The sequence below is a fragment of the Saccopteryx bilineata genome, chromosome X (assembly GCF_036850765.1).
Source record: "Saccopteryx bilineata isolate mSacBil1 chromosome X, mSacBil1_pri_phased_curated, whole genome shotgun sequence".
In the NCBI taxonomy this organism is placed as follows: domain Eukaryota; kingdom Metazoa; phylum Chordata; class Mammalia; order Chiroptera; family Emballonuridae; genus Saccopteryx; species Saccopteryx bilineata.
The window spans coordinates 107,149,678-107,162,539 of record NC_089502.1 but is presented as its reverse complement, the minus strand read 5'-3'; the positions used below and the strand labels follow the sequence as shown (position 1 = coordinate 107,162,539).

The 12,862-nt window shown below is 39.4% G+C and overlaps 1 protein-coding gene and 1 pseudogene across 2 annotated transcripts in view; both read right to left on the bottom strand.

The window, feature by feature from the left end:
• LOC136317768 (flotillin-1 pseudogene) overlaps positions 1-3,745 on the bottom strand; it is a 29,645-nt pseudogene extending 25,900 nt beyond the window's left edge.
• CLIC2 (chloride intracellular channel 2) overlaps positions 1-12,862 on the bottom strand; it is a 136,870-nt gene that overhangs the window by 99,169 nt on the left and 24,839 nt on the right. The window lies entirely within an intron of this gene.

Here is a 12,862-nt window from a genome sequence, read left to right as displayed (position 1 = left end):
TTTTAATTATGTATATTCTTCCTATCTATAAACACGGTATATGCTTCCACTTGTTTGTATCTTCTTTGATTTTCTTTATCAATGTTTTATCATTTTCTGAGTACAAGTCTTTAACCTCTTTGGTTAAATTTACTTCTAGGTACTTTATTTTCTTTGTTGCAATAGTGAAGGGATTATTTTCTTAATTTCTCTTTCAGACAGTTCATTGTTGGTCTATAAAAATGCCACTGATTTCTGAATATTAATTTTATATTCTGCCACCTTGCTGAATTTATTTATCAAGTCCAGTAGTTTTTTGACTGAAACTTTAGGGTTTTCTATGTACTGTATCATATTATCAGCAAATAATGATAGTTTTACTTCTTCTATTCCAATTTCGATACCTTTTATCTCTTCTTGTCTGATTGCTGTGGCTAGGACTTCCAGAACTATGTTGAATAAGAGTGGTGAAAGGGGGCACTCCTGCTTTGTTCCTGATCTTAAGGGGACTTCTTTTCATTTTTACCCATTGGTTATGATGTTGGCTTTGCGTTTGTCATAGATGGCCTTTATCATGTTGAGGTATGTTCCCTGTATTCCCACTTTGCTGAGAATTTTGATCATAAATGAGTACTGGATTTTATCAAATGCTTTTCCTGCATTGTTTGATATTATCATGTGATTTTTATCTTTTCTTTTATGTGTTGAATCACACTGATTGATTTGTGGATATTGTACCAGCCTTGTCTCCCTATTGTAAATCCCACCTGATTGTGATGTATGATTATTTTCATGTATTGCTGGATCCGGTTTGATAATATTTTGTTGAGAATTTAAGCATCTAATTCCATCAGTGATATTGTTTTATAGTTTTCTTTCTTGGTAATGTCTTTGCTTGGTTTTGAAATCAGCATTAAACTTGCCTCATAAAATGAGCTTGGAAATCTTTCCTCCTCTTGAATTTTTTGAAATAGCTTGAGAAGGATAGTAGTTAGTTCTTCTTTGAATATTTGGTAAAATCCACCTGTGAAGCCATCTGGCCTAGAACTTTTGTTTGTTGGGAGTTTTTTGATAACTATTTCAATCTCATTTGATGAAAAATGTCTGTTTAGGTTTTCTGATTCTTCTACATTGATTTTTGAAAGATTTTATGTTTCAAAGAATTTGTCCATTTTGTCTAGGTTGTCTAATTTTATGGCATACAGTTCTTCATAGTATTTTCTTACAATCCTTTGTATTTCTGCTGTGTCAGTTTTTACTTCTACTCTCTCATTTCTAATTTTATTTATTTGAGTCCTCTCTTTTTTTCTTGGTGAGTCTGGTTAAAGGTTCATCTATCTTGTTTACCTTTTCATAAGAACCAGCTCTTGGTTTCATTGATCTTCTGTATTGCTTTTTTAGCCTCTATGTCATTTATTTCCACTCTGATCTTTATTATTTCCTTCCTTTTACTTCCTCTGGGTTTTACTTGCTGTTCTTTTTCTAGTTCGTTTAGATGCAGGATTAAATTGTTTATTTGAGCTTTTTCTAGCTTCTTAAGGTATGCCTGTAGTGCTATGAACTTCCCTCTCAGAACTGCTTTTGTTGTGTCCCATAAATTTTGAGTTATTATATATTCATTTTTATTTGTTTCAAGGAAATTTTTTATTTCTTCTTTGATTCATTGTTAACTCATTCGTTATTTAATAACATGCTATTTAGTATCCAAGTGTTTGAATGTTTTTCAGTTTTTCTATTGTAGTTGATTTCCAGTTTCATGCCATTGTGATCTGAGAAGATGCTTGATATGATTTCAGTCTTCTTAAATTTGTTGAGACTTGTTTTGTGTCCTAGCATGTGGTCTATTCTAGATAATGTACCATGAGCATTTGAAAAGAATGTATATTCTGCTGCTTTAGGGTGAAAGGTTCTGAAAATATCTATTAAATCCAGTTGATCTAGTGTGTCCTTTAAGTCTGCTGTTTCTTTGTTAATTTTCCTTCTTGATGATCTGTCCAGTGATGTTAGTGGGGTATTAAAATTCCCTACTATTTTAGTATTGTTGTTGATCTTACCCTTTATGTCTATCAAAGCCTGCTTTATATATTTGGGTGCTCCTATATGAGGTGCATAGATATTTATAATGGTTATATCTTCCTGTTGGATTACTCCCTTTATCATTATGTAGTGACCTTCTTTATCCCTTACTGTAGCTTTTGTTTTAAAGTCTATTTTGTCTGATATAAGTATTACTACCCCAGCTTTTCTTCATTTCCATTTGCATGAAATATTTGTTTCCATCCCGTTATTTTCAGTCTATGTGTATCTTTTGTTTTGATGTTTGTCTCTTATAGACTGCATATGTATGGGTCCTGTTTTCTTATCCACACAGCAACCCTATGTCTTTTGATTGGATCATTTAATCCATTTACATTTAAGGTTATTATTGATATGTAGTTGTTTATTGCCATTTTATTCTTTAAATCTACATTCCTCTTTTACTAGATTTCCCCCTCTTTGTTCTGTTTACAGCAGGCCCCTTAACATTTCTTGTAGCATCAATTTGGTTGTAATGAATTCCTTGAGGGTTTTTTTGTGTGTGTTTTTTTGTCTGGCAAGCTTTTTATTTCTCCTATTTTAAATGATAGCCATGCTGGATAGAGAAGTCATTGTTGTAGGCTCTTGTTTTGCCTTGCTTTGAATATTTCTTGCCATTCTCTTCTGGCCTTTAATGTTTCTGTTGAGAAGTCAGATGTCATTGTTATGTGGGCTCCTCTGAAGGTAATAGACTGGTTTTCTTTTACAGCTTTTAGTATTCTTTCTTTCTTAATTTTTGTATTTTAATTGTGATGTGTCTTGGTGTTGGCCTTTTTGGGTTCATCCTTAATGGAACTCTCTGTGCTTCTTGAACTTGTGTGGCTTTTTCCTTCATCAATTTAGGGAAATTGTCAGCTATGATTTCTTCGCCCAGATTGTTTATCCCTTGTTCTTTCTCTTCTCCTTCAAGAACGCCTATGATGCGGATGTTATTTCTCTTCATGTTGTCACAGAGCTCTCTTAGCATTTCCTCAGACTTTTGAGCCTCTTTTCCTTTTGCTGCTCTGCTTCTGTGCTTTCGTTTATCTTGTCCTCCAACTTACTGACTCAATCCTCAGCTTCATATATTTTGCTTTTTATTTCTTCCAATATGGTCTTCATTTCTGATATTGTATTTATCATTTCTGGCTGATTCTTTTTTATTATTTCAATGTCCTTTCTAATATTTGCTATCTCTTTATTAGGTGCTCATTATGTCCACCCATTTTTGCTCTAAGATCTTTGAGTATCCTCACAATCATTATTTTAAACTCTATATCCAGTAATTTGGTTATTTTTGTCTCATTCAAATCTTTTTCTGGGGGTTTCTCTTGTTGATTCATTTGGGTTGCATTTCTCTGCCTTCCCATTCTGTTTGTGTATAAAAAGGGTGTGGCCACAGGAGTCTGATGAGTGTGGCCTCTCTGTTCCCTAGGTGTGGTCTCTCTGCAAGCTTGCCACCCTCTCTGCTGCCACCTTGGGCATTCGGGCATGGGTGGTTGCTGGCGCTGGCCCGTTGCAGCAGTCACTATGGCTTCCACCTCACCTCTGCAGGCAGGACTGTGTTAGCATGCCTGGGCTTCAAGCCTTGGCTGGCCCAACCTCTACTCTTCTCCCTGAGGGTGGGACTGTGCTTGTGTGCCTGGGCTGCAAGCCCTGGCTGGACCCTGGCCTTCGCCTTGCCCCTGCGGGTGGGAATGCATTCACGCATTTGGGCTGCAAGATATGGCCGACCCCTGCCTCCGCCTTGCCCCTGTGGGCAGGACTGCGCTCCTGCATTCAGGTTGCAAGCTTTGGCTGGCCCCTGGCCTTCACCCCTGTGGGCGGGACTGTGCTTGCTTGTTGAGGCCACAAGCCTCAGCCTCATGGGTGGGGCTGTGCTCCTGTACCCAGCCACAAGTCTCAGCCAGTTCCCTGGCTTTTGCCTTTCCCTGCAGGCAGGAGTGCAGGTGGGACTGTTCTCATGTGCCCAGCCTGAAGCTGCAGGTCAAACATCTATCACACACCCCTTCCACCACCGTGGCCACACTCAGCCTTTGCCCCCACAAGGTGGGACTGTGCTCATGTTGGGCCTCAGTTGCAGCTAGTCCTGGCTTCCACCCCCGTGGTCAGGACTGCACTTGTGCCCAGGCCACAGCCACGTTCAGCCCCCAGATTCTGCCCCCACTGACAGGATCGTGCTCCCACGTCCCCCTGCCACCCACCCTCCGGTGAGTATTCAGCAGTGTGGGGGTAGTGATGCAGCACAGACCTTAGCACTCAATACTGTATCCCTGATAGCTTCCTGCTTCTAAACAATTCCTTGCTCTGACTGCAGCAGGAGAGCTTCTTTTTGGTTGGTGACCTGCTTCCCTTTGCTGGCATTGCTGGTTCCAGGAAAAATATTCACTTTAGATTTGGGAAGTGACTCAGCCCAGGGGTTAGGGTGGCTTTCCCTCAAAGTGTTTCTCCCTGTGCCTCCTAGATTGCACTCTATTCCTGTTACTCCATTTCTCTCAGTTCTCCCTGTCCCCCAGAGACCCAGGTGAGCAGTTGTGAGAGAGGTTTTCTGTGCAGACACTTTAAGAGAAAACCTGGATTTGAGAAATCTGTCTCTTTCTCACAAACAGTATCCTGAGTTATTTAAAAGCTAAATACTGTCTGTACGCCTCTTGTAGGCTCTGGATTTGCAGGCTGGGGCTTCGTTCCTGGGTTCCAGGACCATCCCCTCTCCACTAAACTCACTTCCTGACACATGAGTCCCTCCAGGCTGCTGCTTGCTCCCTGGAGCGGGCAGCCCTCTCCGCATTTCCACTTTTCCTACCAGTCTCAGTGTGGCTTCTTCAGTGATCCTTGGTTAAAGAGTCCTCTTAGTTTAGTCCAAAGTTGGTTTTTCCAGATGATTGTTCTTAAAATTAAGTTGTAATCCACTTTAGTTTTGGGAGGTAGAAGTTGGTATGTCTACCTACTCCATCGCCATCTTGCTGCCCCTGAATACTCTTTATTTGCAAATATTGTACCAACCTTGCCTCCCCAGAATAAATTTCACTAGATCATAATGTATGATCTTTTCAATGTCTTGCTTTATAATGCTTGCCTCAGAAAATGAACTGAGGGCCCTGGCCAGTTGGCTCAGCGGTAGAGCATCGGCCTGGCATGCAGGGGACCCGGGTTCAATTCCCGGCGCCCATTTGCTTCTCCACCCCCCCTCCTTCCTCTCTCTTCCCCTCCCGTAGCCAAGGCTCCATTGGAGCAAAGATGGCCTAGGCGCTGGGGATGGCTCCTTGGCCTCTGCCCCAGGCGCTAGAGTGGCTCTGGTTGTGGCAGAACGATGCCCTGGAGGGGCAGAGCATCGCCCCCTGGTGGAAGTGCCGGGTGGATCCGGTCGGGCACATGCGGGAGTCTGTCTGACTGTCTCTCCCCGTTTCCAGCTTCAGAAAAATACAAAAAAAAAAAAAAAAAAAAAAAAAGAACTGAGAAGTCATCCCTCCTCTTGAATCTTTTGGAATGGCTTGAGAAGGATAGGAGTTATTTGTTTGAATGTTTGCTAAAATTTGCCTGTGAAGCCATTAATCCAGGACTTTCGTTTGCTGAGAGTTTTTTGATAACTCTTTCAATTTTATTTGTTGCAATTGGTCTGTTTAGGTTTTCTCATTCTTTCAGATTCAGTTTTGGAGGATTGTATTTTTCTAGGAATTTATCCATTCCACCTAGGTTGTCCAATTGTTTGGCGTATAGATCTTCATAGAGTTTTCTTACAGTCCTTTGTATTTCTGTGATTTTAGTTGGTACTACTCTATTTTCATTTCTAATTTTCTTTATTTGAGTCCTCTCTTATGTTTTCTTGATGGGTCTAGTTAAAGGTTTGTAAATCTTGTTTATAGTTTCAAAGAACCAGCTTTTGGTTTAATTGATTTTTTAAAATTGTTTTTTAGCTTCTATTCCACTTATTTCCCCTCTGATCTTTATTATTTTCTTCCTTTTACTTCCTCTGGGCTTTATTTTCTGTTTTTTTCTAGTTCTTTTAGGTGCAGGGTTACATTGTTTATTTGAGCTTTTCATTGTTTAAGATATACCTGTAACACTATGGACTTTCCTCTCAAGACTGCTTGGTTGTGTCCCGTGGATTTTGGGTTGTATGTTCATTTTCATTTGTTTCAAGGAATTTTTAAAATTTATTTCTTGATCTTATTGTTAAACAAATTCATTATTTAATAACATGCTATTTAGCCTCCAGTGTTTGATCCCCCCCCCCATTTCTCTATTTTAGTTGATTTCTAGTTTCATGTCATTGTGGTCATAGAAGATGCTTGATATGATTTAATATTCTTAAATTTATTGAGACTTGTTTTGTGTCCTAACATGTAGTCTATCATAAAAAATGTACCATGAGCACTTGAAAATAATGTATATTTTGCTGCTTTGAAGTAAAATGTTCTGAAAACATAAATTAAGTCCAGTTGATCTAGTGTGTCATTTAAGGCCACTGTTTCTTTGGTCATTTTCTGTCTGGAGGATGTATCCATTACTGTTAGTGGGGTACTAAAATGCCCTACTATTATAGTATTGTAATTGATCTCATCCATTATGTTTGTCAATATCTGCTTTATATATTGACTGTAGGTGCTCCTATATTGAGTATGTAAATATTTACAATAGTTATATCCTCTTGTTAGATTGTTCTCTTAATCATTATATAGTGACCTTCTTTGTCCCATACTATATATAGCCTTTGTTTTAAAGGCTATTTTGTCAGACATAAGTATTGCTACTCCAGCTTTTCTTTCATTTCTATTTGTATGAAATACTTTTTTCTATCCCTTCACTTTCAGTTTATGTGTATCTTTTTTCTAAGGTGAGTCTCTTACAGACAGCATATATATGGGTCTTGTTTTCTTATCCATGCAGCTATTCTATGTCTTTTGATTGGAGCATTTATCCATTTACGTTTATAGTTATTATTGATATGTGCTTATTGCCATTTTAGTCTTTAAACTTACAAACCTCTTTCTCTCAATTTCTTTTTTATTTGCTCTTTTTATAGCAGGACCATTAACATTTCTTGTAGTACTGGTTTGGCTGTAATAAACTCCTTGAGCCTTCTTTTGTTTGGGAAGCTCTTTATTTCTCCTTAAATTCTAAATAATAGCATTGTTGGATAAAATAATCTTGGTTGTAGGTTCTTGTTTTGTATTACTTTAAGTATTTTATGCCAATCCCTTCTGGCCTAAAGTGTTTCTGTTGAAAAATCAGATGTCATCTTCATGGGGGCTTCTCTGTAGGTAATTAACTATTTTTCTCTTGCAGCTTTTAGTATTCTCTTTGTCTCTTAAGTTTGCATTTTAATTATGATGTGTCTTGGTGTAGGCCTCCTTGGGTTCAACCTTTAATGGGACTCTCTGTGTTTCTTGAACTTGTGTGACTTTTTACTTCATTAACTTAGGGAAATTTTTGGTTATGGTTTCTTCAAACAAGCTCTCCATCCTTTGTTTGTTCTCTTCTCCTTCAGGAACCCTTATGATGAAGATGTTATTTCTCTTCATGTTGTCACAGAGGCTTCTTAGATTTTCCTCAGTTTTTTAAGCCTCTTTTCTTTTTGCTGCTCTGCTTCTGTGTTTACATTTATCTTGTCCTCTAAATTACTGATTCAATCTTTTGCTTTATCTAGCTTGCTGTTGATTCTTTCTAGGGCACTCTTCATTCTGATATTTTATTTGCTATTTTGATTGGTTCATTTTTATGATTTCAATTTCCTTTTTAATGCCTGCTATCTCTTTTTTTTGTATTTTTCTGAAGCTGGAAACGGGGAGAGACAGTCAGACAGACTCCCGCATGCGCCCGACCGGGATCCACCCGGCACACCCACCAAGGGCGACGCTCTGCCCACCAGGGGGGCGATGCTCTGCCCCTCCGGGGCGTCGCTCTGCCATGACCAGAGCCACTCTAGCACCTGGGGCAGAGGCCAAGGAGCCATCCCCAGTGCCCAGGCCATCTTTGCTCCAATGGAGCCTCGGCTGCGGGAGGGGAAGAGAGGACAGAGAGGAAGGAGGGGGGGTGGAGAAGCAAATGGGTGCTTCTCCTATGTGCCCTGGTTGGGAATCAAACCCGGGTCCCCCGCACGCCAGGCCGACGCTCTACTGCTGAGCCAACCGGCCAGGGCCTGCTATCTCTATTTTTAAGTTCTCATTGTGATCACCCATTGTTTCTCTAAGATCCTTAAGCATTCTAATAATCATTGTTTTAAACTCTGCATCACGTAGTTTGGTTACATCCATTTCATTTAGTTCTTTTTCTGGGAATTTCTCTTGTTGATTCATTTGGGTCATGTTTCTTTGTCTGCCCATTTTGTCTGTGTATTAAGTAGCTCTTCTCTTTCAAACTTGTTGTGGCATCTTTATGAGAAAGGTGTGCTTAGTGGTACTGACCTCCATGCTACCTGAGCCCAGGTGCACATGGAAATATCAAGCCACATATCAAGGTTAATTTTTACCAAACTGGGCCTGGAGGAAGATCAGAAAACGGGTCAAGGTTTCTGGAGATCAGCCTCCTGAAACCTTTGTCTGCTGGCTGCTTGTTGGTTTCAGCTACTGGAAAAAAAAGCCTCTGGTAGAGTCAAGAGCCTAGGGAAATTCAGGGTTTAGGAAGGGTGGCAGGTGTGGCTCCCACCCCATGGCCCCAGGTATCATTCTGTCAAGATTTCTTTCATAAACCTCAGTAGGTTGTAGCCCCAAGGAGTCTGGTTTTGTGGCTACTGAAACCCAGATATGTGGTCTTCCCTCAGTCTAGACAGTTTCTATTGAGTCTCCCATAAGGTAGAAGCACCTGCCATAGTTTCAAGAGAGTTCTGGGGAAAGCTCTGGCCTCAATGCCAAAAAACTGAGTCATTGATGCAACCCCTGATTCCTGGCTAACTTCTCAGAACAGCCCAATCTCCATAGGGTGGGGCAAGATAAATTCCTGAGGATGGGCAGTTGCTTTCCCCCAGACTAATGCCACACAGAAGGGATGGTTTCACCCAAGATAGATAGTGACTGCAATATTAGAGAATGACTCAGCACAGGGATTCTGGTTGTCATCACCCACAACATCTCTCCCTGGGCCACCAACATCACCCTCTCCTTATACAACTCTTGTTCTCTCAGTCCTTCATCTACTAGAGCCCTGGGTAAGTGCCTGTGAATGAGATTTTCTGCCTGGGCCCTTTATGACATTGCCTGTGTCTCTGAGAGTTCCAGTCTCTTTTTCACAAACAGAAATATTGCCTCTTTTCACTGCCAAAGGCTATATGGGCACTTTTTCTATGCTGTGATGCTCTACATTGGGACATCTGGCTTGGGGCTTAGGATCCACCCCTCTCACGGAAAACCTTCCCACAGCTGAGAGTACTTCTGGACCCTTAGTTGCCACTCACTCCTGGGAGCAGGACAGACCTTTTTGTGTCTTTGCCCTTCTTCCTCATTTTGATGTGGCTTCTTCTGTGACTCCTTGATAATGTACTATTTAGTCCAAAGTTGGTTTTTCAAGATGATTATTCTTAAATTTATATGTAATCCAATTTGATTCTGGGAGGTGGCTGTTGGAAGGTCTATCTACTCCATTTCCTTCTTGGAATCCTGTGGTTTCTTTTTTTTACTTGTAATTATTTAAAAATATATTTCTTATTATATTTTTCACTTTTATTTTTCATTTTATTCATTGTTTTTTGTTAGAGTTTTTTAAAATACCACTCTCACGTGACATCAAGGAAGTAGAAATAAAATAGTATGGCAACACAAGAAAGAGGCATAATTCAGAAAGAAAATAAAAAATCTATAGAAAGCAAGCTCAATCACATGGAAACCCTGTAGTTACACAATAGATAATTCAAAATTGAAATTCTTAAAATACTCAACAAGATGAAAGAAAATAGTGATAGGCAATTCAATGAGCTCAAAAAACAAATTAATGAATAAAATGAGTACCTCACCAAAGACATTGAAACTTTACAAACAGGCCCTGGCTGGTTGGCTCAGCAGTAGAGCGTTGGCCTAGCGTGCGGAGGACCTGGGTTCGATTCCCAGCCAGGGCACAGAGGAGAAGCACCCATTTGCTTCTCCACCCCTCCGCCGCACTTTCCTCTCTGTCTCTCTTTTCCCCTCCCGCAGCCAAGGCTCCATTGGAGCAAAGATGGCCCGGGCGCTGGGGATGGCTCTGTGGCCTCTGCCTCAGGCGCTAGAGTGGTTCTGGTCGCAACATGGCGACACCCAGGATGGGCAGAGCATCGCCCCCTGGTGGGCAGAGCGTCGCCCCTGGTGGGCGTGCCGGGTGGATCCCGGTCGGGCGCATGTGGGGGTCTGTCTGACTGTCTCTCCCTGTTTCCAGCTTCAGAAAAATGAAAAAAAAAAGAAACTTTACAAACAGAGATGAAGAACTAAATACATGAACTGAAGACTGAGGTAGCAAGTTCAGATAATATAACAGGCCTGATAGAGGAGGAGAGAATTAGTGACAGTGAAGACAGGCAAAGAAAGATGCTACAAAGAGAAAAAGAGAGCGACTCACATTTTTTTTTAAATGAGAAAGTGCTACAAGAATTCTCAAACTCTATCAGAAAGAACAATATAAGAATAATGGGTATATCAGACAAAGAAAAGATGGAGAAGGGAATGGAAAGCCTACTCAAACAAATAATTGATGAGAGCCTCCCAAGACAGTGAAAATATTTAGAGCCTTGAATACAAGAAGCAAATAGAATGCTGAGTTACCACTACTCAAACATACCTTCTCCAAAGCACATTGTAATAAAATTGTCAAAAATCAATGATAAAGAAAGAATTTTCAAAGAAGCTAGGGAAAAGAAGAACATAACATATAAAGGAAGACCCTTTAGGTTATTATCAGACTTCTCAGGAGAATCTTTACAAGCCAGAAGAGAATGGACCTAAACATTCAAAGTACTGAAATAGAGGAATTACCAGCCAAGAAAACTATATCCATCAAGGTTTTTTTCAATTATTAAAAAGAAATATAAACTTTTGTAGACATACAGAAGCTGAGGGAATTTATCACCAGAAAATACCTAGTACAGGAAATACTCAAGGAGGGTTATTTAACAAGATACAAAGAACAAAACAAATCAAAACCACAAGTAAAAGCTCCAACAAGGTCACAATAAAAACAAGGATAATCTGTGTCAACAATAGCACAAAAGGGGAGAGGACAAATATCTACAGTAGCAAAGGAGGACGGAGTGAAGAAGCACTCATAAGACAAAGGACTCTTGTACATATGAACATTTTTCTCTTAATAGCCATCCTTCTTTTCCACACTTTATATGTTATAGTTTTTTTAAAGAACTATGAGTTCATTGTGAAACTTTCTATGCAGCTTCATCATTTCCCTTATTTCTCCTTTAACAGAATAATTTGCTGTTTCATAGTCAAAATTATGTTTTTGAAAGTTTCCCCACCTTAAGAGTCTAAAGCCATCATAATGTAAATTAAGGTCCAACAAGTATCAATCACAATAACAATTTTTGGAGGCCAGCCATAGCTAGAAATTCTAGTCAAAGTATGCAATTACATAATAGGTCAATCTGAATCTTTTCACAGTCATTACTAAGGAGGAAGCATTACCTCTTGAAAGGCTTAATGCCAAGAGTCCATTTAGCCCTTGTCAGTTTTCCTTCCAAATGTCTCTCATATTTGTCCTTTTCTTTTCATTCCTATAGATGCCTTCATCACTTCATACCTGGACTACTGCCATAGACTAGATGGTTTCTTTGCCTCCAATCCATCCATATTCCTATCCACTTTTCATACTATTGCCAGATTAATCTTCTTAAAACATTTTCATCATGTCACTTTCTTCCCTGAGACTTAGTCTTAATGTCACCTTCTTTGTAAAATCTTCCTTAACTCTCTTAGGAATAGTAGCTACCTACTCAATGTTTCCACATCTCTTTGTGCATACACTTATTAGTACACTTAAAACACATATAATAATTGACTATTTTATCTCCCCATTTTATGAGAGTTTATTGAGGTTAGGCAAAATAATTAAGACATCTCTTTTACAATGGCACTCCAAGCATAGTTGACTTCATAAGTCTTGCCCCCTCACCTCAGGTCCTTACATATCTTGTTTCTTCTGCCTATATGTTGTCCCTCTCATTCTTCCTATTCTGTTTTTAGGTCTTGATTATATTTATAAATTCATTGAATATACCTTCCATGACACCCTTATTAACTACTTAACTAATGTAAGAAATAATTATGTGCCAACTTTCTGCTGGGCACTATTTTAGGTCCTTGAGATCTATCAGTGAACAAAACAAAAATTTCTGTTTTCATGAGTTTACCTTCTAGTGAGAGGAGGTAGACAATTAAAAATAAACATAGTAAAAAAAGAGATTATATAGTATATTGGAAGGCAATTAGAGCTAAAAAGGGCCCCAGCAAAATAAAGGAGTGTGTCATAGTAGGAAGACTTATTTACATGGTGGTCAGGGTAGACTTAATTGAGAAAGATATTTAAACAAGGAGGCAGTTAGTCATGAAGATATCTAGTGTAAATTGGGTCAGTGTAAAGATGCTAATCTGGGATTGTATCTGTTGTTCCCAAAGAGCAGCATAAACAGCAGTGTGGTTGGTGCTGAGCAATCAAAGAGTGAACTAATAAGAAATGACGTCAGAAATGTAGAGGTGGCTAGAGCAGACCATGTAGGTCTTTCTATGCTAAGATATAAAAACTTAGGTTTTTACTTTGATAGAAATGATGGCCAGAGATCCAAGATCACTGTGGAGTAGATGGAAGTTACTCTTACCTCTTCCCAGGACCAAATTTAAATTAAAAATAAAATACAGAACGA